We start from the raw sequence: 25,043 nt of genomic DNA, 5'->3' as shown, positions 1-25,043 counted from the left end.
ATTACAAATGCAATCTAATAAACTATATACTTAACCATACAATCATCGATCCAATTAAATTGATCCACGTACTAATGTAATGATATAACTTATATACACTTTTTTGTTATGAACATAATCAATTTAGTTATATAATCAATTCTACAATCATTGATTCAATTGGATCAATCTACATGCAAATAATTCAATTGCATAATTCAATGACATTAATCCTATGATTAATTGTTTTATTTAATTTATTGTGTTCGTAATAGCAATACATTCAATTTGAGGTGTACATGTAATGTGATTTGGTCATAGGCCAATTTAATTAGATTAATGATTGAATGATTAAACATAAAATTAATTTGATCACGTGTGCACATAAAAAATTTTTAATAGTATAAATGATAATATGATTAATTATATCTAAATAATTCATTCAATTGGATTAATAAATGTAGAATTAGTTATAGTGGATCCATACATATAAACATAACTTACATCGATACATCAACATTTAAATTAAAATTAAACAAATAGTTAACCATATAATTACTCATGCAATAATATAAACTAAATGGATAAAATTAACAACATGTAAAATTAAAATTAAACACAACTGTAAGAAATTTTTTACTTATATATAGCGGTGATTAAAGCTTTTTTCAAACACCCATTTACTTTGAATTCAAACCATGTTATTCTCATTCCCACCCCTATTATTATATAAAAAACACATGTAAAAGAAATTATAATTAATAATTAGCCAAGGACTAAGTAGAATTATATTAAAACATGGGAGATTTAATACAAAATTTACCCTTTCATATTTTTTGGTTTATGTATATCACTTTTAATGGTTATTTTTCTTAAATGACCCAAATAAATTGATTATTTACGAAAATAATCCAGGTGTAAAATCTTAGACAAAAATGACCTGTTTTCTACAATGCATGTTAGTGTCGGCCATCTTACCACCGGCGCCACCCTCCATCATCCCCTAATGATTGCCTGATGATTATCCGGTCTATAAAAAATGATTTTTTTGGTGTCGGCACTATGTTCGTTAGCACCAATATGTATTATTTTCAAGTACACTTAAAAAATACGAGTATTTTGAGATTACAAAAAATAAAAAAGTTATTTTAATAGGTGTTGACGTTCTTGTTGCCGGCATCGGTTCAATTTTAAAAGAAAATTGATTTTTTCTTTTTTGGTGTCGGCGTTCTCTTTGTCAGCAACAGTGTGGTTTTTGAATTTTTTTCCAACATGCTCTAGTTGCTAGGATAGGTGAAAAAAAGAGAGTAAGACAGGAAGAGAGGAAGCGAAGGAAAAATGAAAAGAAGAGAGGGAGAGAATAAGGCAAGGCAAATGCTTCAGCAAGAATAGTATAGACTTGGGAAATATAACAATTAATGATAACAATAAAAAGATTAATTAATTGTAAAATAAATAAGAAGCCAACATGGTCAAACAAAAGGACAAATCAGAAACAAAAAGAAATAGTAAAATAATTATTTCCGAAAAGAAAAAGGAACCGAGTTGATAAATTTGACTTTTAATTTTATGGTTTTAATGTACTTTACTTAATATAAAAGATATTTTTATTCTCTAAAAAAAGTTGTATATGAGAATTAAAAGTTTATGGAATTGAAGAGTTTGGAATGAAATTTTATTATAATTAAATTCAATTAATTAATGCAATTACACCATTTAAATATTCAAAAAATTATGGAAAGTTTAAAAAGTTTGCATGCAATTAAACGATTTAAATGTTAAAAAAACCCCACTAATTCATGCAATAAAAATTTCCATGCATTAAAAAGTTGTATATAATTTTTTTGTTGAGTAATATTTTCTCGTGTGTTATTCATGAGAGTACTCGAGTATTTATATATGTTGTTACAGATGCTATTACAACTCATGATAGGACCCCACTATTTTGTCTTGACTCACTGCCTCTAGTATTGATATTCTCTGTCCCTAGTACTAACATTCTCTGTGGACTACAACACTGCTGGACACGTGTCTACGGAGCACGCGGTCCTTTCTATTCCTGGGACTGACGTTCTGAACGGGCTCCGTACCTGCTGGACATGTATCTGGGTGACTGCGCACTCCTTAGGTATATGCGAACTAGGACTGTGGCAAGCTAGATTTGCGAGCTCCTTAGGTATATGCGAACTCATATTGCTGTCCTCTCGCGGTTCGCCTTGCACCCAATCTTCTGGTGGGACCTATCTGAGTCGTGGGTTGGTTATATGGATCCTGTCTAGGACTCGGGTTGGTGATCATTGATGTATAACAATCTAGTCCCCCTAGTGGGTCTAAGGAGGGTTATAAAGTGGCGCTTCTTAGATCCATCACATTAAATTTAAATGCAGCTTGCTGGGTACACTGCGAGTTGTGATGCACAATGGTCATTCCGCCATGTACACAAGTAGGTTTCGAGTACATGTATCTAACCATTGAAAGTTGAACCATTTCTATGTGCTTGTATCTAGACCATTGATCTTCCTCGGTTATATGTATCGTTAAAATGTGGGAAGATAAATCCTTCTTTAAAAGGAGAACCTCGGAAGCTCTAAATTCTTCACACTTAGCATTTTCTACAACTGACACAAAGGTAATTTAAAAAACACTCTTACTTTAAATTTTTGCCTTTTTGTTTTACCAATACTATGATGAAGATGAGGGGGATCGGTAATAGAATAGACCAATCTCATCCACCGCGAGAATGATCATCTCGGGCTCTGATGATGACCAAACTCTATCCTTGCACCACTAAGCGAGAGGAACTACGACGGGTTCTGGCCGTGCAGGGGATAAAGCTCCCCAATTTAGCGTATGAGTTCTCCATCCAAAATTGGTTCCACTTGCCGCTGTACCTTTCTTCTACAGTCTTCTCAAGGATTACGACATTGCCCCTAGTCAACTCTTGGGGTTTTCTTGGTGGATTGACATGGTGTACTTCACCGATTGTTGTCAGCATGATGAGGTTCCTTTTCTAGTCATTTTCTAGCACATGTATTAATTAAAATGTCATAATTAGGAGAACTCAACGGGGTTATACTATTTCACCCATCGTAAAAAGGTGAGGACCATTATTGTGAATCAATGCTCAAATCTTCGCCTAAATCAGGGGAAGTATGTCTAAGTTCGCAACAAACTTGGCGATAACTTTGGGTTTCCAGTGAAGTGGTCTTCGCCGAGCCATGACATGTGCTCATTTCAACAGACCCTTCCCACAGACGAAGCCATAGCCCAATTTTGGAGGCTTTCCACTGGGTTCTTGGTGGTTTTGGAGGATTTTATCATGGTGATAACAGGGAGGTTGCCCAATCTATTGGTGTACTTCTTGAAAGAAACACATGGCCTCATGACGTTCTGGATGAGTTGGGTCTGATACTGTTGGGCTTTAAGGAGGAAGCAATACATTTCTTTTATCATTTTTATGAGATGAGTCTTCGCCCATTTGCTCCCGCTGCGTCGTTGCAAGAGGAAGTGGTAAGAGTAACGTTAATTTGCTAACTACTCCAACTGATCATAAAATTGTTGTTGATGCAGGCATTGATCATGGATTTGGGAATGATTCGAGCGAAATTGATAGTGTTTCTCACGATATCAATGAGGCCATGGACATTGTTTCAGTGATAAGTGGGGTGAGGAAGACTAGCTCGGGGGTTATGCGCATTGCTTCTACTAGCGAGAAGGAGGGGAATAGTGTACAAATAGAGCGACGTAGTAAAAGAAGGGCAGACGCTATTGATCCTATTGCTACTGTGGTTGGAACTCCAAGTTCTCTAGCGACAAGCTTGTAGCCTATTCCCCTCATTAGCTAACCGATTGCCATTGTTGAGGATACCCTTCCACGTGTCCCTCGTGTCTCTCGTTATGTGCCTGTTGTTGAAGAAGCACCAGTTGGAAGTAATGGAGGTTCATTTCCGTAGTGCGGAGATTTGAGTGCGCAAGAGTATCCCTATAATCGTGTTGATGTGTCCCTCAGATCGCAGGCTCTTGTACCAGAAGCTGCAAGGTTAAGCAGCGCACGAACACCCTCTACATTTCTGCTTTTTAAAGCTAATATGGTCGGGTTGAAATATGATGAGGCCCGTCAAAGTGAGCTTGTTGAGACTAAGACAGAACTGGCAAGATTACATGAGCTGTATCTTAAGATAAGAGAGAGAAATGAGGTCATGAATAAATAGAATGGGACCTCACATGACGTTTGACGGTTGCTGAGCTTAAGATGGAGGGGCTAACTTACGAGTTGGTCGCTGAGAGGCAAAGCAAAGAGGCTGCACAAGCAGAGCTGAATAGGGTTGTTGCAGAGCATGCTGTTCAGATGAATAAGATCATCAAGGAGTGCCATTCTTAAGTAGCGAGGATGAGGCAGGATGAACTCAAGGCTCTAGAGAAATTTAAAGAGAAAACGACTGAAAATGTGTACAAGTCTATTTCTAAGTTGAAAACGAACATATTGTTGCATGCTCAGGTCGCTAGTGGCCCTTTTGATGCTCGTAAAGTGTATTTTGATGCTCTCAGCAAGGTAGATATGCATGTGTTGAATTTTGATGTGTTGTTCCCTTCGGGTGCTACGTGGGATTCATTTGTGTCTACCTGGAAGAATTCACTAGATTTCTATCTAGACGAGGACCCAACCGAGAACAACAATGTGACTCTTCTTGTCATGAGTTACAACGTGGCCGCTTCAGCTGAGAATGACACCATGGCCACTTCTACCGTGGGCCAAGATGCTGATGGGGGGAAAGGAAACCAATGTATCTTAGCTAGTTCATAATTTGTATTTTGTTGTTATTTTTTCAATAAAATGAAATTTCATATTTTGAAGGAATGTTATTATCTCTTTTTGTGTCTTTGCGAGTTTATCACACTTATTACACAACTATATTCATTGTTACAAAGGCTTTAAATAAATCCTTTAAAAATCGCCAACTACTAGCTGCTTGGAACTTGAAGCAATTTTCTGAAGCTGTTAATTTTGTGAACCATCAACTTGGAATATTGGTACACGAGCTTTCTTATACTTAGGCAAATATTTGAAAATGATCAATTGGAATGTTAATCTGTGAGTTATTTTAGGGGCTGCGATTTTTCACCTGCGAGCCTTAAAATGAAAATTAGGATTTTGTAACTCTTGCTAACTGTGTTGGAGGTTGCGATTTTTCACTTGCGAGCCTTAATATGAGAGTTAGGGGTTTTTAACTCTCTCTAGCTATGTTGGAGGCTGCGGTTTTTCATTTGCGAGCCTTAATATGACAGTTGTGAGTTTGTAACTCTCGCTAACTGTATTAGAGGCTGTGGTTTTTCACTTGCAAGCCTTAATATGACTGTTGGGAGTTTTCAACTCTAGCTAATTGTGTTGAAGGCTATGGTTCTTCACCTGTGAGCCTTAATATGATAGCTGAGAGTTTTTAACTCTCGTTAACTGTGTTGGAGGCTACGGTTTTTCACCTGCGAGCCTTGATATAATAGCTATGTGACTAAGGAAAGATTCTTCATTCAAAGGGTAAGGAGTTACACATAATACTTTTTGAGGTGTCGGGTATTCAATGTTCGTGGTACAACTGTGCCCTCTATTCTTGCTAGCTTATATACTCCATAACCTATTTTCTTTATAACTTTGTATAGCCCCTCCCAATTTGGAGCCATTTTTCCTTGCTGCGAAGCGGGTAGACTAGCTTCGGTATTTCTGAGAACAATGTCACCCAGTTGGATCTGCTTATTTTTAACCTTGGAATTGTAATAGCGAACTACTTGCTGGGTGAGTGCTACGTTCCTAACTTTGGCTATTTCTTTGAGCTCATCAATCAAATCGAGGTTGAGCTTGATGATCTCCTGATTAGCTTCCTAGTCGAAGTGTTGCATTCTGTGTGACCTCAAACCAATCTTTGTAGGGATTAAAACCTCTATACCATAAACAAGAGAAAAAGTTGTTTCTCCTATTATAGTATAAAGTGTAGTTCGCAGGGCCTACAAAATTCCAGGTAGTTCTTCCAACCAAGCACCTTTAGCCTCGCCTACTTTTTTCTTGAGGGCTTTCAGGAATTTTTTGTTCATTAATTCTATTTATCTGTTAGTCTATGGTGTTTTTATTGAACTTTGAGCTAGGGTTATCTGGAGGTCAGTGCAGAATTTTTTGAACTTTCCTTGAAACTGTGTACTGTTGTTCGTAATGATCACGCAAGGTATCCCAAACCTGCAGACAATCGATTCCCATAAAAAGAACTTCATATGTTTCTCTATGATTGTTGCCAATGCTTCAACTTCAATCCATTTGGTGAAATAATCTACTGCCACCACTAAGAACTTTTTTTGTGCCGTGGCTATTGGGAGCAGACCAAGGATATCAACCTCCCAAGTTGCAAATGGCCAAGGGCCTGTCATGATCTATGAAGGTTCCACTAGTTGACATTGGATCTTGACATTTCTTTGGCAAGAATCACACATACTAACTAACTGGTGTGCATCCTTTTGGACTGTAGGCAAGTAATACCTTTGTCTAAATATTTTTTGTGTGAGTAGTCTACCTCCTAAATGATCATTGCAAATTCCTTCGTGGAATTCTCGCATAACATATTCAGCTTTAGGTGGTGATAGACATCGTAATAGTGGATGCGAAAACCCCTTTCTATATAGTACACCCTTCAAAAGGGTGTATCTATCAAATGTAGGATAAAACACGTTGTCTTAATTCATTAGGTAATGAGTTTGCAATATTCAAGTATTCGATTAATGTACTGGGATTTCTACAACCTTTTGTAATTTATGATAGTGGCATACCTCGCAACTTTACGTTGTAGCTTTGCGAGCTCCTTCTTGTTTCGGTTGTCATATTTTCCCTGGAAAGTTTGAATTATTGGAGTCATCTAAGTCACTTCCTAGTCCAGGTATAATACTCGAGGTGTGTCATAGCTAGGGGTCTCCCTGTGCTTGAGTAGGATTTTTCCTCTTTATTCGATGACAATAGAGGATTCTAACTTCGATAAATCATTGACACGCGTGTTGTTACTTCTCGGGAGCTATTTAATTTGAGCTTTGTCGAACCCCTTGAGCAACTGAGTTTTTATTGCATGATATCTTTTTAGCACTACTTCTTTTACGTCATATTCACCGTTCATCTGTTTTGCCACCAACTATGAATCTGTGCCGACAATTAGGTTCTTTACTCCTAGTTAGCACGCTAGCTGTAGTCTCGATACCAAAGCTTCAGATTCAACAATGTTATTGGACATTTAAAACCCAAATGATAATTCGTATTGCCATTCGGTGCCACTAGGGTCGATTATTAGTTCACATGTTCCTGGTCCTGTTTTGGTTGATGAACCATTGACATAAAATAGCAAACTTTTTGAATTATTAGTTGCATGTGCACCTTTTGGAGGTGGGTTAACTACAAAATGGCGTACAAAAAGCGAAAAAAAGATCTCAGTATGAAATACGATGGAAAATATGGAACATATCATGTTTCATCATAAAATATAACATATCAAATTGTCAATTTTCATCGATATTCATGTTACATACAATTTTGATAGGATATTCATTATCCAATATTTCAAATTACAAATTACATTACTTGTCGTGCCAATAGTTTTTTCAAGGGAACACTCCACTATGAAATCAACTAGCACCTGTCTTTTTATCGACGTTCGTGGAATAAAGTCTATCCCAATTTCGGTTAGCTCAATACTTCACTTCATTACCTTTCCTAAAGTGTCTGAATTGGATAATACTTCCTTCATAGGCTGATTGGTAAAAACGACAACTAGGTGAGCTTAGAAGTATGGTCGTAATTTATGAGCTGCTATTATCAAAGCATAAATGTACTTTTCTATCTTCGAATATCTCAGCTCTTATTATGGAGTACCTTGATAATGTAGTATACTGAGAATTGGTGGACACCCTCCGACTTAACTAGCACTGCTGTGACTATCTCCTCCAAGGTAGCCAAATACAGGTAGAGGGTTTCTAATACCCGGGGTGACTTCAAAAGTGGAGGTTAGGTGAGATATAGTTTTAATTCCTCAAAGGTTACCTAACATTCTTTGATCTACGAGAAGGTGGTTCTTAAAGCTTTGAACAAAGGGAGACACTTGTCTTCCATCTTGGAAATGAATCTATTGAGTGTCACCGCTCTATTTGTGAAGCGTTATATGTCTTTCGAAGTTTGCAGATGAGACATTTTCATGATCGCTTAGATCTTCTCCAGGTTGTACACCAAAGGCATACTCTCAGGATTCAGCATCATGTTGTGAGCCCTTAGGACTGCAAATGTCTCTGACAGGCTTCGTACATGCTCCCTCATTGACTCACTTTTTACTAACATGTTATCTACGTATACCTTGAGCCCAAGACCTATCTGGTTTTTGAATATTCTATTTACTAATCTTTGATAGGTAGCTTCCGTGTTCTTGAGGCCAAAGGGCATAACTCGATAGCAAAAAAAAACCCTTCTTCAGTGATGAAGGACATCTTTTCTTGGTCGCTATGATCCAAAAGAATCTAATTGTAACCCAAGAAAGCATCCATGAAGTTCATGAACCTGTGACATGCAGAAGCATCAACTAAACGGTCAATCGAGGGTAGGGGAAAACTGTCCTTAGGGCATGCTTTGTTGAGGCTGGTGAAGCCAATACACATTTTCCATTTGCCATTTGATTTTTTCATCATTACTACATTCGAAACTCAATCCAAATATTCTACTTCTCTTATGAATCCTACTGATAACAGCTTGACTATCTCCTGCCTCACTACTTCCAACACTTGTGGCATGAACTTCCTTCTTTTCTACTTTATCGACTTCACCTCTGGGAGCACATTCAACTTGTGCACAATTACTTGGGGTTCACACTCGGCATATCCGCTGTGGACCATGCAAAAATTTGAATTTTTCTCAAACATTAGGTCAGTAAACTCTTTTCTTCTTCTCCCAACATTTAGGAAATTTTAATAGTTCTTTCATTGTTATCTCAAAATACCTGCAAAGTTTTAGTAAGCTGCACACCCTCAAGTTTTTTGCTCTTATGCTCATCCCTTTACATCCAAACTATCTAAATCTTGAACCTGACCAGGCAATTTGGTTTCTTACAAACTTTCCTCTTTAGCTACAGGTTTTTGCGCTTGCTTGACATGCAACATATGACACTGTCTTTCTGTTTGCTTACCAAACACAAGAAGCCAACCCTAGTCCTTATCGAAAACTTGATTTTCATACAGAATATTGCGACCACCATTTTTTCCATCCTTATTATCAGTCTCCTAAAGATGGCATTGCATGCCATTGGGTGGTCTATCATGTAGAACTGAACATACTCCGTGGTTGTGTGTTCGCCATCCCCCAAGGTGACTGACAAAGTGATTGAGCCTTTCATCTCAATGTGATGGTTCAGAAAACCGTATAACTGACTAGCCTTGGACATTGCCTGTTCCTTTAACCTCATCTTCTTATACGCGTCCTAAGACAATACTTCCACCGCATTCCTACTGTCCACGAGTATTCTCTTGACCTTGAAAGCCGCAATTGTCACCGAGACAACCATCGAATCGTTACCTTCTTTATCGCACATAAGTTCCTCGTCATCACTACCAAACTTAACGCTTCATTTTTCCTGCTGTAGTGACCTCTTGAGAGTACTAATTGACATTACACTTCTCATGTGTGCCCTCCTCTTCGCATTGGAACCTGTCCAATCTTCGTCTTTATCTATAGTCCACATCTTTGGAGACTTTTTCATCAAATTATTGCAAGCATCCTTATCTTTCTTCTCCAGTACTGAACATCGATCCTCCCACTCCCTCTTAGTCGCACACTTCACAATCTGCCAGAAATCACACTCATAAGATTTCCCTAAATTCCTCCCCGACCAATTTGTAAACATGTGCCTCATATAATTCCTATGCTCCACCCTTGGTAGTATTTCAAAAATTGCAATCTCAAGGCCCTTATTCAAAATAATGAACAAGATAGATTGCTAGAAAATTTTAGTTAAAAACAAATAACAAATTAAAAAAACAATACCAAGCTTAAAATGGCATACTTACTAACCTTTTGTTGGTCACTAATAATTGTGTACCCATACCCATCTTCCAAGCCCAAATTAGTTGAAAGGAGACTGAGAAACCAGGCCCATGAATCAGTGCACTCCAATTCAACCACAACCTATGCAATAGGGAACATTTGGTTGTTTACGTCCTTTCTAACAGCTGTGAGAAATTCACTATTAAATGAGCTTTTTAGGAAGCAACCATCTAGCCCAATGAGTGGCTTACACCTCGCTTTCCAGCCTCTCTTTAGTGCATCAAAGCACACATAATACCTCTTAAAATGAGGAAGGGAGTCTACTGTTACCCTTTGAACAACCATTTTTATTATGCTTCTTGGCATCTTTGACCTTAACTCATGAGCATAGTCTCATAGCATGCCAAATTCCTCCTTATAATTCCCAGCCATTTTCTCCTTCACTGTTTTCTTTGCTCTATAACAACAGCCAGTGGTCACATTTACATGCATCTCAGAAGCACATCTTCTTTGAATTTCTCTCGGCTTCATCTTAGGGTGATCCTTGATAATTGCTTCAAAATGTTGGGCAATCATAGCAGCAGCCACCTTTTTTTTCTTAAAACTAACCGAACAATGGTGCTCATCTTGAAACATCTTTATTTGCAAGCATTTCACAACAGGACTGTAGCTAGCCCTAATTTTCCATGGACAGTTAGGGGAAGCAATGCAGTTTACAACAACCCCTTTTGATTCATTCTTAATAAACTTTAGTTATCTTCTACATTCTTTAGAGTACTTTCGAATTGCACTCTTAAATTGTTTGCCATCGTTAAATAACATTCTCCGACTAAATTTTAACTTATCATTGTATAAGGGAAACTTGCTCCTTCTTCTCTCACCATCTTCATGTTCTACATCTTCATCGGACCCAACCAAGCTTCCATGTTCATCTGAGTCCCATACCTCAGTCTCAATCCCATCCTTCTCTTCTCTACTACTTACAGCAGCAACATTATCCAGTCCATCTGATGTTGCAAAATCACCAGCATATTCATCAGCAACATTATTCATTCCATCTGATGTTGCAAAATCACCAGCATATTCATCAGTAGCAACTTCACAATCATTATCCTCTCTAAAAGTAGACCCTAAATTAATATGTCCACTACTTTCAATACCAATATACTCATCTACCTCAATACCAATAGTAGACACACCCTCCACTTCAGCTTGTACCTCTCCTACATCACCCTTCCCACCTGATTCTACCTTTTCCAAATCACTTCACCATCAGATTCTACCCCTTCATCATCACCTTCCCCATCAACTTCCACCCCTTCAACATCACCCTCCTTAGTAGTTAATAGAAAAATTTCATCTACAATTATAGGGTTATCAACCTCATTTCAATATATAATTCAATCTCCTTAAACTTGACCCAAAAGTCTAACATAACTATGATGGATGTGTCGTCATAAATCACCTTTAGATTATTTTATAACCCTACTGTACCAGGCTCATGAAAATATATTAACATGACAGTGTTAAACCCTAACCCAATTTTTACTATTTTACATAATTCAAAATAAGATATTGTGTCTGGGACCTCTTTAAGCCTAATCACTTCCCAACCTACATATCTAACATATGGGTCCTTTACAAAGTGCCCACCCACATGTAAAATAATATAATATTCCTCATTTGATGACATCTACAAAAAACAGTAACACATTGTAAGAAAAAAACATAAAAATCAAACAAAACAGTAACACAAGTCTACAATTTTAACATTTTTTATGAGCAAAAATAATTTTCTTTGAATAAAAAAACAATTTTCTAAGCAAAAAACATTAAAAAAAACAAAACTCACTACCTACATTAGGACCACTTCTTTGAATACAATACAAAGCCGTAACACATGTCTATAATTTTAACATCTTTTTGCTTGGGTAACAGAAATCAACATCATCGGGACCACTGTCGCATCACAAATCGACAAAACAAACCCTACATTGTGGCACTAAAATTGCAATAATAAATCACAAATAACCAACAAATCAAACAAAAATGGAATTTATTTTCCCAACAAACCAAATAAGAAAGCACCTACCTTTCGATTTTGAGTTACAGAAACTGCTCACTATTGTTGAAGCTTTTTCGTTGCTAAAAGTTTTAGGGATTCAATGATTTGATTTGTAAAAGTTTTAGGGATTTCAAGAATATTTTGGAATGCTAATGATTTAGGAATTTCAAAATTTAGGGATTTGAAGATTTTAAGGATTCAATGAAGATTTCAAATGTTATGGATTTGGGGAATTTTACGATTTGGGGATTTTAGAAGTTGGGAAAAAAGTTTCAAATTTTGGGGTTTGGGGATTTAGGGTTTTTTGTTTTATGTTTATTAAATTTATTTAATGTTTTTGCCATGTCAGCATTTTTATTTTAATGTCTACCACGTCATCAGTCAACTAGAACGCCACATGGACCAATTTTTTTGACCAACTGTTGACTAACAGTTAGCTGACGGTTACCGTTTCAACTGGGTTAATGTCTGAAAAATTCGTTACGTGAAGGGCCGAGTTTAGAAAATAAAATGGTTAGGGGCATATATCCAAATGCCCCTTAAGGTTGAGGGCTTCTTTTTGTAATTATGCCATTTTTTTTTCAAAAACCACATTGGTGTCGGCACCAAGAAAGCAAAAAATTATTTTTTTAAATAAATTGAATCAATATCGGGAATGTGAATGCCGACACCAAAGAAACAATTTTTTTTAAAAAAATTTGAACCGGTGCCAGCAACAAGAACACTTACACATATGAAAATATTTTTTTCTTTTTCTGAATCCAAAAATACCTGTATTTTTTAAATGTGTTTGAAAAAAAAATACTTACAAATCTGGTGAACACAATGTCGATACAAAAAAATCATTTTTTTATGAACCAGACAATCATCGGGCATGTAACAGCCCGATTCTGGGCCTAGTCGGAATAGTGGTTTCGGGACCACAAATCCGACGAGGGAAAATATGGTTATTATTATATTTTTATGGTCTACAATTTCACGGAAAATTTTCGTAAAAATTTCGTTCAAAAATTTCGACGTTTGGGCACTCAATTTAGTCAAAAGGACTAAATTGTAAATAGTGCAAAAGTTGAGTTCTACATCTTAGGGGTGTCTAATTGTTATGAAATTTTAAATTGGAGGTCTTTATGTGGTAATTAGACCATTAGTTAGTTGATGGACAAAAATAGACATAAGAAATGGGTGAAATAGATTTTTTTTAAATGGGGGCATTTTAGTCATTTGGTTATTAAATAGAATTAAATGGGAAAAAGATGGCAAAATATGCTCATCTTCTTCATGGTGAACGAAATCAGCAAGGGGGAAGCCATATTTAGGGTTTTTAAGCTTTCAAGCTCCATAGTAAGTGATTCTAAGCCCCGTTTTTAATGTTCTTCGTATTTTTGGAGTCCCGGTAACTTGGTTTAGCTTATTCTACCATTAATTCGTGTTAGGGTTCATATTTGGAAAAGTATCCATAGGTGAAATGTGTTTATTTTGCTGTTTTATGGTGGAATATGAAGCTAGAGATTATGTTAAACAACTTTTGCTAAGCAATTTTAAGCGAAAACGGGTAAATAGACATAATTGGTAAAAATAATTAATATTCAAAAGTATGTGTTGGAGTGGGAATTTGATGTTGCCATAGAAGGGAAAAATGTTCAGCATGTTATAAAACTTAAGAATAAGTGATGAAGTTTAATTTCCGAGCTTGGGGACAAAAGTGTAATTATGCAAAAGTTTGGGGGCAAAATTGTAATTTTCAAAAGTTGGGTGGTGGATTATTTTAATAAATGTGAATAATAAACGAGTTAAATTTGCTATTATAGATCAAGAAAGACGTGAAGAGTATATCAAACGAGGAAAAGAAAAGATAGTGGAGTAAAGTGCAAAATTACGATATTTTGCACCGAGGTAAGTAAACACGTGACTTAATGTATTATTTTGATATTATTTGATATATGTTGAGATTTATTTGGAATTAAAATAAATGTTTGGCAATATCCTAAAAATGTTGTTAAATCGGAAAGGTGATAAAGGGTTGCAATATATGGGTTATGGGTTGAACACTGGAATAAGCGGAGTATGTTGTATATAAAAGGGTTGTTGTGTGCTGATTCCCCGATTTATGGGTGGTGCTATGTGCGTGATCCACCATATCTTTGAAATGTGAAAGGGGGTTGCTATGTGCTGATTCCCCCGAGGGGTTGCTAAGTGCTGATTCCCCGATTTCATTGGTGGTGCTAAGTGCGATATCCACCATATCTTTGAAATGAAAAGGGGGTTGCTATGTGCTGATTCCCCCGAGGGGTTGCTAAGTGCTGATTCCCCGATTCATTGGTGGTGCTAAGTGCGATATCCACCATATCTTTGAAATAAAAGGGGTTGCTATGTCTGATTCCCAGGGGTTGCTAAGTCTTGATTCCCGATTCAATGGTGGTGCTAAGTGGGGATCCACCAATAACGGCTAACATTCCGAGTGTTCAACGAAAAAGTGTGGAAGATGAATATTGCCATATGGTGGAAAATTTTATGGGGTAAATATTGAGTTGAATACTAAATCGACCCATGTATGAGATGGGAGAAAATATCAAAACGCAAAAGGAACGATTTAATTATAAACTGTGTTGAACAACAGCAATTGGGTAACTTTGAAAAATCACCATAAATTGTGGAAAATGAATGGGAAGCTGAATAATATATGAAATTGAAGTTGAATGTATCTATTCTCATATGAAAGAAATAGAATAAGCAAAGGAGTTGTATTTTGGAGATATCTGAATTTTACTGAAACAGGGCTGGATTGATTTCGAGATCCCTGTTCTAACTTTGGAAAATTACCAAAATTGAAAAAAATAATTATGGCATGAAATTTATATCCCTGGAATCCTTATTGAGTCTATTTTTATTAGAAACAAGAGAAACCATTTTTAAAATTTTGTACAGAGAGTTAAGTGAATTTTAGTGAGTAAGGGTCAGAACCGTTGGGTAGTGAAACAGGGGAAGGTTTAATGAATAAACTGTACTAATTTGCTGGGTTAAAAATTCTGAAATTTTTATGGTGAAATGGTATATGAGTATAGTTTCAGGGAAAATTTACGGAACTCAATTTGGATCCCTGTAGCTCCAGATAAAAATAAATTAGCGACTATGACGCAGAAAAACAGCTTGCTGGAAATTGCCTAAACAATAAAGTTATTCATGAATAAGTTTATATTTTGGTGTAGTTATGGGAGTAATTACTTATTTATCATGTGTTTACTTACTAAGCTATATGCTTACTCGATTTTATTTTTCTCTTGGTTATAGTGACTTCCAACAACTCGAAATTGGAACGAAGTCGGACAATCATCTACACTATCCTTCACATTTGGGGTATTTTACTACTAGTGTTCAAATTTTATGGCATGTATAGACAATTTATGTAATGTGGGATCATCATGTAAATATATGTTATGGTTCCTTTTAAATGTAGTGTTTATTAATAGTTAAACTATATGTGTGTTTATACAAATGAAATTGGTTGGTATATTGGAATGTGTTCTAAATTTGCGGAGGTTTAAGCAAAAATAAGTAGGAATGTTTGTCAAATTTTTTAAAAATTTAGTAATACCTCATACTCTGTTCCGGTAAGGAATACGGGTAAGGGGTGTTACAGGGCAATTATTAGGGGATGATGGAGGGTGATGCCGGTGGTGAGATGGCCATTACTATGAAGTTCATGAACTAAACGGTCAATCGAGGGGAGGGGAAAATTGTCCTTAGGGCACGCATTTTTTAGGTTGGTAAAGTCAATACACATTATCCATTTGCCATTTGTTTTTTTCACTATTACTACATTCGAAACTCAATCTAGATATTCTATTTCTCTAATGAATTCTACTGATAACAACTTAGCTATCTCCTACCTCACTACTTCCACCACCTGTGGCACGAACTTCCTTCTCTTCTACCTTACCAACTTCGCCTCCGAGACCAAATTCAACTTGTGCACAATTACTTAGGGGTCCACACTCGGCATATCCACCGTGGACCATGTAAAAACATCTGAATTTTTTCTCAAACATCAGGTCAGTAAACTTTTTTCTTCTTCTTCCAACGTTTAGGAAATTTTGACAGTTATTTCCTTGTTATTACAAAATACTTACAAAGTCTTAGCATGCTCCGCAGCCTCAAGTTTTTTGCTCCTATGCTCATCCCTTACGGCGAAACTATCGAAATCCATAACCTAAATTGCCAATTCGGTTTCCTACGAACTTTGCTCTTCAGCTATAGGTTCTTGCGCTTGCTTGACAGACAACATATGGCACTGTCTTCTTGTTCGCTGATCCGAACGTAAGAATCCAACCCTAGTCCTTGTTGAAAACTTGATTTTCATGCAGAATGTTGCGACCACTATTTTTTCCATCCTCGTTATCGGTTCTCTAAAGATGGCATTGTATGCCATTGGGTGGTCTACCATGTGGAACTGAACATACTCCATGGTTGTGTGCTCGCCATCCCCTAAGGTGACTGACAAGGTGATTGAGCTTTTCACCTTAACAGGATGGTTCGTAAAACCGTATAATGGACTAGCCTTGGACAACGCATGTTCCTTTAACCCCATCTTCCTATACATGTCCCAAGATAACACTTTCACTGCACTCACACTGTCCACGAGTATTCTCTAGATCTCGAATCCCGTAACTGTCACTGAGACAACCATTAGATCGTTAACTTTTTTATCACAGACAAGTTACTCGTCATCATTACAAAACTCAACGCTTCATTTTTCCTACTGCGTGACCTCTTGGGAGCACTAACAGACATTACACTTCTCATGTGTGCCCTTCTCTTTGCATTGCAACCTGCCCAATCTTTGTCCGTACCTACAGTCACATGGATGGTACCTCTAACTTTTTTCTTACTATTGGGATCACTATGCTGCTATGGACTACTCTAATCTAAGAACTCTGAGAGCTCACCATTTCAGACTACCTCCTCTACAGCATCCTTCAGTGTGAAACAATCTTCAGTCTTATGCCCCATTCATCGTGGAAGGCACATCGGTCCCTCGGGTTCAACCGTCTCCCAATGCTCCTCATTGGAGATTGCTTAGGTAAGATGCCAATGCTCTTGACTTGGTTGAAAATGTAGGTACGAGTAGCATTGAAGGGGTGTAGGCCTCAAACTTTCCTTGAGGAACATATCTTCTGGTGTGGTCTTGCTGATGTCTCTAGGGAGCCCTGAGTGTTCTCCTTGGGTTTGATTCGTCTGCGGCCTATCATTTCTTACTCGTAGTGATTGGCTAAAGGACCTTGTCTGTTGCAAGGTCCTTCCCTATTTTTTAACTATCTATCTTCCCTTTGAAAGGTGGCGCGTATGCTTGTTTGATCTCTTCTGCCTCTGCGAACTTATAGGCTCACTCATACAAGTTGGCTAGACTCTGCGATCTGTTATCCATGCAGGAGTACTATAAGTGGTAATTCTGTACTGCCATGATGAAGGCATTTATGGAACATTGGTCCTTCAAGTTTTTTGTGTTTAGGGTCGCGCCATGGAACCTCTTCGCATAATCCTAAAAGGACTTGCCCTCTCTCTTTTTCACGGGCATCAGCCTCATAGTCGTGTTCATGATTGCTCTGTGGGCCCTTAGTCTATCCAAAAATATTTGTCTCAATTGTGAGAAGTTTTAAACTAAACCTTATAGAAAGGATAGGTACCAATCCTTGGCGCTCCTTTTGAGCATTATGGAAAAGGCTTTACACTTTGCTGCATTTGACGCTCCTAACACATTCATGTAGCCATTGTACTGCATCGAATGAGTAAGTAGGTCTCTTCTTCCCTCAAACATATCTTTTGAGACCTTGAAGTCACGTGGTAAGTTTACCGAAGCAATTTCAAGGGCCAATGGGTTATTGGAACAGAATAGTCAATCCATGTCCTTTGATTTAGGGTGTAAAGCCCATACGTCTCTACGTAATTCATCCATCTCTTTTTTCTATTCTTTAATCTACGTGCTTGGGGCCTCGTTCTACGTTTTTACATTATCTTGAAAACTTGAGTTGTCAGAATGCATCTTTCTTCGTAGCTCTTTGTTATACTTTAGCAATTCCTATTGAAAAGCTTGTTGCTGCTCAAATGCGGCTCCTAAGCGACCATCCATTCCTTCATAAATCTCATTTGCTCTTGAAGGGCTAGGAATTGCTGTGGCGGTCCCTCTTGGTTGGGAGGGATTGGCAACCTTTGATTGGCAGAAGTATTCAAGTCCAAAGGACCAGATTCTCCTTGATAAACCGTATTGCTGAGGTTTTTCAGTTTAACGGTGAACCATTTGGAAAATAAGCCTGTTTCGTTATGCTGGCCACTGGAACCTAATGCTCTAGGCTGTCCTGATGAAGAGTTGAAGGGGAAATTTTCACTTGGGTGAGCCATTTGCTTCGAAGATGGAAGGAAACTAAATCAAACTAAAAAAAATTGATGATTGAAAATCTATCTATGCTCACCACACCAATTGTTGAGTAATATTTTCTCATGTGTTATTTATTGGAGTATTTGGGTAATTATACATGTTGTTACAGATGTTATTACAACTCATGATAAGACCCCACTGCCTCTAGTACTGACATTCTCTATCCCTAGTGCTGACATTCTTTGTCCCTAGTACTAACATTCTCTGTGGACTCTAGGCTTACTAGACACACGTCTACAGAGCACACAGTTCTTTCTGTTCCTGGGACTGATGTTCAGAGTGAGCTCCGTACCTGCTGGACATGTGTTTGGGTGACTGCGTGCTCCTTACGTATATGTGAACTGAGATTGTGGCGAGCTGGATTTACGAGCTTGTCCTTTCTGTGTGCCCTTGGGTATATGTGAACTCACCTTGCTGTCCTCTCACGGTTCGTCTTTCACCCAATCTTTTCGTGGGACCTATCCGGGTCGTGGTTGGTGATCTAGATCCTGTTAAGGACTTTGGTTGGTGATCACTGATGTATAACATTTTTAATATAAAAAAATCATTTAAATGGTAAAAAGTTGTATATGGTTTCCATGCAATAAACCATTTAAACGTTAAAAAAAACCCATTAATTTCATTAATGGTTTCCATGCAATTTAATTAATGCAAACTTTTTAAAACTTTCAATACCTTTTCAATGGCTTAATTAATGGAATTGTTTAATGAAATTAAAAGTCTTTACATTAATTAAATAAATGTACAAGATTTTTCTTCAATACAAGGAATTGAAGAACACTTACACCTATTAAAATATATTTTGTTTCTTTTTTTTAATCTCAAAATACTCGTATTTTTTAAGTGTATTTGAAAAAAAATACTTATTGATGTTGGCGAACACAATGTCGACACAAAAAATTAGTTTTTTTATAAACCAGACAATCATCAGGAAATTATTAGGGGATGATGGAGGGTGATGTCGGTGGTGAAATGGCTAGTACCAAGAAACATTGTATAAAATAGACCATTTTCATACAAGATTTTGCAGTTGGATCATTTTCATAAATAATCAATTTATTTGGGTCAATTATGTAAAAAGCCCACTTTTAATTTGGGGTTTGTAACTCTTTCTAATCTTTTCTTATAAAGTCATTTCTCCTCCCTTGCTCTCTACCCTTTCACCTTCTTAGAACTACGGAAATGCTCAAGTGTACACAATCGCAACAAGTAATAAAGTGACAAGTAAATGTCGAGTTATCGTACCCATAGGGACTGTGAAAAGAATTATTTCTGACTGAAATACCCGCATAGGGTAAAATGATCAAAATACCCCCATAGGGTAAAATGATCGAAATACCCCTATAGGGTAAAATGACTGAAATACCCCCATAGGGTAAAATGATCGAAATACCCTCATAGGGTAAAATGACCAAAATACCATCATAGGGTAAAATGACTGAAATACCCTCATAGGGTAAAATGACTGTTATACCCCTAGGAGATGAAATGACTATTATGACCTTATGTTATGTATGACTGATTTGCTCTATGATATGTATGAATATGACTGAGTATGACATTTTGCACACACGTATGACATTATGCCATGATATATTGCATGGAGATGGGTTGTTATATTTAGAGGAAGTGTATCGTACTGATAAGGTTGCACAGGTCACCCAAGATGACTGTGGACCTGTTGATGGCTATATGCCATTTATTTTACTGGCAGCTTTGCTGCATTACTTTTTAGTGCCGCAACCGGTGCTAATCTTGGTGTGTTTGGTTGGGTGGGTCGATTTTATCCACACATAGTGTGTTTGGTGGGACAGAGTGTTGTGTAGAGGCTGGATTGGGTAGGATTTCTAACTGCATATCTGCACTGATTAATGATTTTGTACTGTTACTGCATCGATTAATGATATGACATATTGTTCACTACATGACTGATATCTGTTACTGTTATGGGCCAAGGCCCCACTGATACTATTACTGAAATTGGGCAAAGGCCCTACTGATTACTGGCATTGTGATGGGCTCAACCCTAATCATTTACTGTTATGGAAAAGGACTTAGGGCCACACCGAATCGGATCATTCTCAGAATGTGAACTCAGCCCAAACTTCATTTATCTACTGTTTAATTGACTGTTTGCTTATTAGGGGATTTCACACTGAGTTTTCGTAAACTCACCCCTCTATTTAGCTGTACAGGTAATCCTCAATTGTAAGCGAGTCGGTGCTGTAAGGGACTCGATGATGGCCACACAACTGCATCAGCTTTCGTTTTTAGCCTTTGATTTATAAGTAACTGAATTTGGGCATTTTTATGTAAAAAAGTATCTTTAAAGTTATAAACTTTAAATTGAGGTTTTTATCTATTTAGTTTGATATAAACTACTAGTTTTAGAAAAAGACAGGTTTTCAAAAGGTAACTGTTTTCAAAGACACCACGTTTTCGCAACATTTCCAAAAAAAAAAACTTCTGCAATAAATGAGATTTTGGAAAATTTATAACATTTTAAAAGTGATTAGCTTTTAATGATGCACGCTTGGAAATGAAGAACCCGTTTTGGAATCACCGTTTAATAACAAAATGATTAATTGATTTTAAAGATTTCAACGACATCAAGTTTTACCCAAACATCTCAATGTGACACTGTCAGATTCAGCCATAACTCCTAGGCCGAGTTTGGGGTGCTACAAAAAGTGATGACATAATTAGTTAACCAACTTGTCTCCCCTTAATACTAACAAAATTTTCAACATGACAATACCTTTTCAAAAATATAAATATATCTCGTTTCAACTTTTAACATCTAATGAAAATTCTAAATTTTTTCAACTTTATACTTGATGGTTCATCTTAGTGCATTATGGTGGAACATAAAAAAATATTGCACATCCAAATATTCTTAGATGAAATCTATTAGCTTATAAATGAAAGTCAATTCTCACAAGACAAATATTTCTTATATGTTGGCTTGATGGAAATACAATTACATGTTTATTGTAAAACTATTCTTATATTAACGGTTAAGCAATTAATTGAAGGCATAGTTTTGCTAACCATTAAGTATAGCATATATAGGCAATAGACAACTTAAAATTATCCCACTAAAATTATGAAAATCAAGCTTGGGATTGATACATGATAAAACTAACCGAATTTAATCCCATTCTTAATGTATTTTTGGATGATTATAATCTTATTCTTAATGTATTTTTGGATGATTATTTATGCAAATTGCTGAATTTGATTCTCCTAATCCTTTGAATTCATGTCATTATGATTAGGTGAGCATTTGGGAGAAAAAAGATCAAAAAATGAGTGAAAATCAAAGAAAAAGAGCATATTTTTAGAGCCACACGGGCTAGACACACGCCCAAGTGCTAGCCCGTGTCGATTTCGAGCCTTGCTTCCCAAACACGTGAAAAAAATCAATTTCTAGGCTTTCTAAGCATTCTAAAGTCTATAAATACCAATTAGAAGAAGACATAAGGGAGACATCAAAGAAGATCGAAGAAAACACTCGAAGAACACCATCGGAGCCAACTCGGAAGCAGATTTACATCAAGATCGAATATCTCCTTTTCATTTCTTTTGAAGTTTTTATGAGTGTCTTTGTTTCTTGTGGTTTTTCTGGCTTTGAGATGTTATCATTCAGGATTATGAACTAATTCCCTAGATACCTAGGGAAGATGAAACCTAAGACAAATTCTATTATTTGATTTCTGATTTACATGATAAATACTTGATTCTTGTTCTCAATTATGTGGGCTAATTTCTTGTTTTAATATTTTTGGGATATTAATTCATGTTTAATGTGCTTAATTCAGTGGAGGAAAAGTCCCTGTTTAAGAGTAGATCTACCATTATTGAATGGAGTTGCATACAATACTAGAAATAGAATGACATAAATCTACCAGATTAGAGTCAAATCTAATAAGGGAATCCATAGATCGAGTTAATGTGACTATAGGGATTTTGATTAGAAAGAGATTTCAATTAATCAATCTAGAGTCAGTTGTTCTTACTCTCGAAAGAGATACTAACATAATTTAGAGATTTCTACAGATCAAGACACAAGTGAATAAATCGTTTAATTCAGATTCATAATAAAATGTGAAGTTTAGGTGGATTCTTTCCTAGGTATTGTCTCTCTCATTGGTTAATATTTGATTATTTCCTTAATTCATTCTCTGTTGCGTTCTTAGTTAAATTAGTTTAGTAATTTTAGTTTTAAAATCAATCACTCGAAATTGTTAGATAAGTAATAAAATGGAAATTACTAATAATTTTAGTCCTCGTGGATACGATATCTTTACTCACCGCAGCTATACTATTGTTTGATAGGTGTGTTTGTCTTTGCCGTAAATTTTAGTTAGTACGGAATACACACATCAATTTTTTGGCGCCATTGCCGGGGACTAAAATATTCGGAACATTTTATTTTTATTAATTTATCTATTTGTATTTTATTTTTATATTTTTAGTTTAATTTTTACATTCTAATTTTTCTTTTTTTCTATTTTTTTTACTTTTGGCAGGTTCTTTTGGTTTATGACTAGAAGAAACCCGTCGGAACCATTACTTTTCGATATTGAAATTGAATATACTACTTGTAGAAATCGCAAAGAAGCAAGGCAGAGTCGACAAAATTTAGTAGACGAAAAAAAGGACATCATTATTTCTGAGGAGATGGGTGATAATCAAAATATTCAGCTACCTCTTGCAGCCGCACCTATTGTTCGTACTATGTATGTTTATGCTAAGCTCAGTCTGACTAGGGATGAATCGAGTATTGTGTGACCCACTATTGCTGCAAATAATTTTCAACTGAAGCCGAAAACTATTTAGATGGTACAATAGTTTTTTCAGTTAGATGGTTTGCAAGAAGAAGATCCAAATACTCATTTGGCTAATTTTCTGGAAAATTGTGATACTTTCATAATTAATTGCACCACTGATGACGGCATTTGCTTATGGTTATTCCCTTTCTCATTGAGGAACATATATAAATAGTGGTTAAACTCTTTACCACGAGGTTCCATCACTACATGGGCTCAGATGATCGAGAAATTCCTACTGAAGTACTTCCCACTGGCTAATACAGTCAAGTTCAAGAATGATATATCTTCCCTTGTTCAGATTGATTTAGAGACCTAATATGATGCATGGGAGAGATACAAGGATCTATTGAGAAGGTGCCCTCACCGTGGGTTACCTCTATGGCTGGAAGTTGAAACCATCTACAACGGTTTGAATACCTCAACTAGGAAATTAATAGACACAGTAGCCGGTGGAACTATGAATAATAAAACACCTGAAGTAGCTTATGAATTTATTGAGGAAATGACAATGAATAATTATTAGTGGCAAGTCATGAGGACAAAGCCGATGAAAGTTTTCGATGTTTTTAACTTAGATGCGGTCACCATATTATCAAACTAGGTAGATTTGCTTAATAAGAAAATTAATGGTTTATATCTTTCTACGTAGGTACATCTAATGATGTAATGCAAAACAAATGGAAGAGGAATGACTAATCCAGAGTGTTTACCTTACGGTCCTAGCACAGAGAACGAGCAAATCAATTATATGGGTAATGATTCTAGGCCTTAAAATAACCCTTATAGTAATAACTATAATGCAGGTTGGAGGAATCATCCTAATTTCTCTTGGGGTAGTCAAGGAGATCAGAGAGCACAATCCCCTCCGGGCTTCCAACAACCACCTTATCAGCAAGAGAAGAGGCTAAAACTTGAGGAGATATTAACGAAGTCTATCTCGATGTTATAAACTCATTTTGAAAACACTGAGGTAGCACTGAAAAATCAACAAGCATCAATTCAAGGGCTCGAGAACCAAATAGGTTAGCTTGCTAAGTTAATTTTGGAAAGGCCACAGGGTAGCTTGCCTAGCAATACTGAAACTAACCCAAGGGAGCAGCTTCATGCAATTACTATTCAAGACGAAGAAGGGTTAGTTGAATCTGAACAAAAACTAAGGCAAGAAATTGTGGTGAATAACGATAAGGCTGTGGAAGATAAGAAAGAGCAAAAGCTGGTTGCCAAAACATATAAACATCGAGTGCGATATCCTAACGTGACGTAGAGAGACCACACGAATGAATAATTTGGTAAATTTCTAAAGAAGTTCTTTTACAGATGCCTAATTATGTAACATTTTTAAAGAAGTTGTTTTGCAAACAAACGAAAGTTAGACGATTCATCGACTACGGAACTTAATGCAGTTTGCTTGGTCATCTTACGAAATAAACTACCTAACAAAATGAAAGATCGAGAGAGTTTTACTATTCGTTGTTTAATTGGTAGTTTAAATATTGATAATGTTTTGGCTGATTTAGGGGCTAGTATTAATGTCATTCCCCACAAAATGTTTAAACAACTAGGTCTTGGGAAACCCAAACAAACTAAGATGAGTATTCAATTAGCGAATAGAACCATTAGATATCTTAGGGGTGTTATTCAGGATGTTCTTGTTAGAATAGATAAATTCATATTCCCCGTTGACTTTGT

At 36.5% G+C, this 25,043-nt stretch overlaps 1 non-coding gene across 1 annotated transcript; it reads right to left on the bottom strand.

The window, feature by feature from the left end:
• Positions 1-23,619: 23,619 nt before the first annotated feature.
• On the bottom strand, positions 23,620-23,726 carry LOC128036440 (small nucleolar RNA R71). The gene has a single exon (XR_008193235.1). It is a non-coding gene; the product is annotated as a small nucleolar RNA R71 (small nucleolar RNA).
• Positions 23,727-25,043: the final 1,317 nt, after the last annotated feature.

The sequence above is a fragment of the Gossypium raimondii genome, chromosome 13, assembly GCF_025698545.1.
Source record: "Gossypium raimondii isolate GPD5lz chromosome 13, ASM2569854v1, whole genome shotgun sequence".
Classification (NCBI taxonomy): domain Eukaryota; kingdom Viridiplantae; phylum Streptophyta; class Magnoliopsida; order Malvales; family Malvaceae; genus Gossypium; species Gossypium raimondii.
Note: the sequence above shows the minus strand (reverse complement) of the source record. Positions and strands in the feature narration are given on the sequence as shown.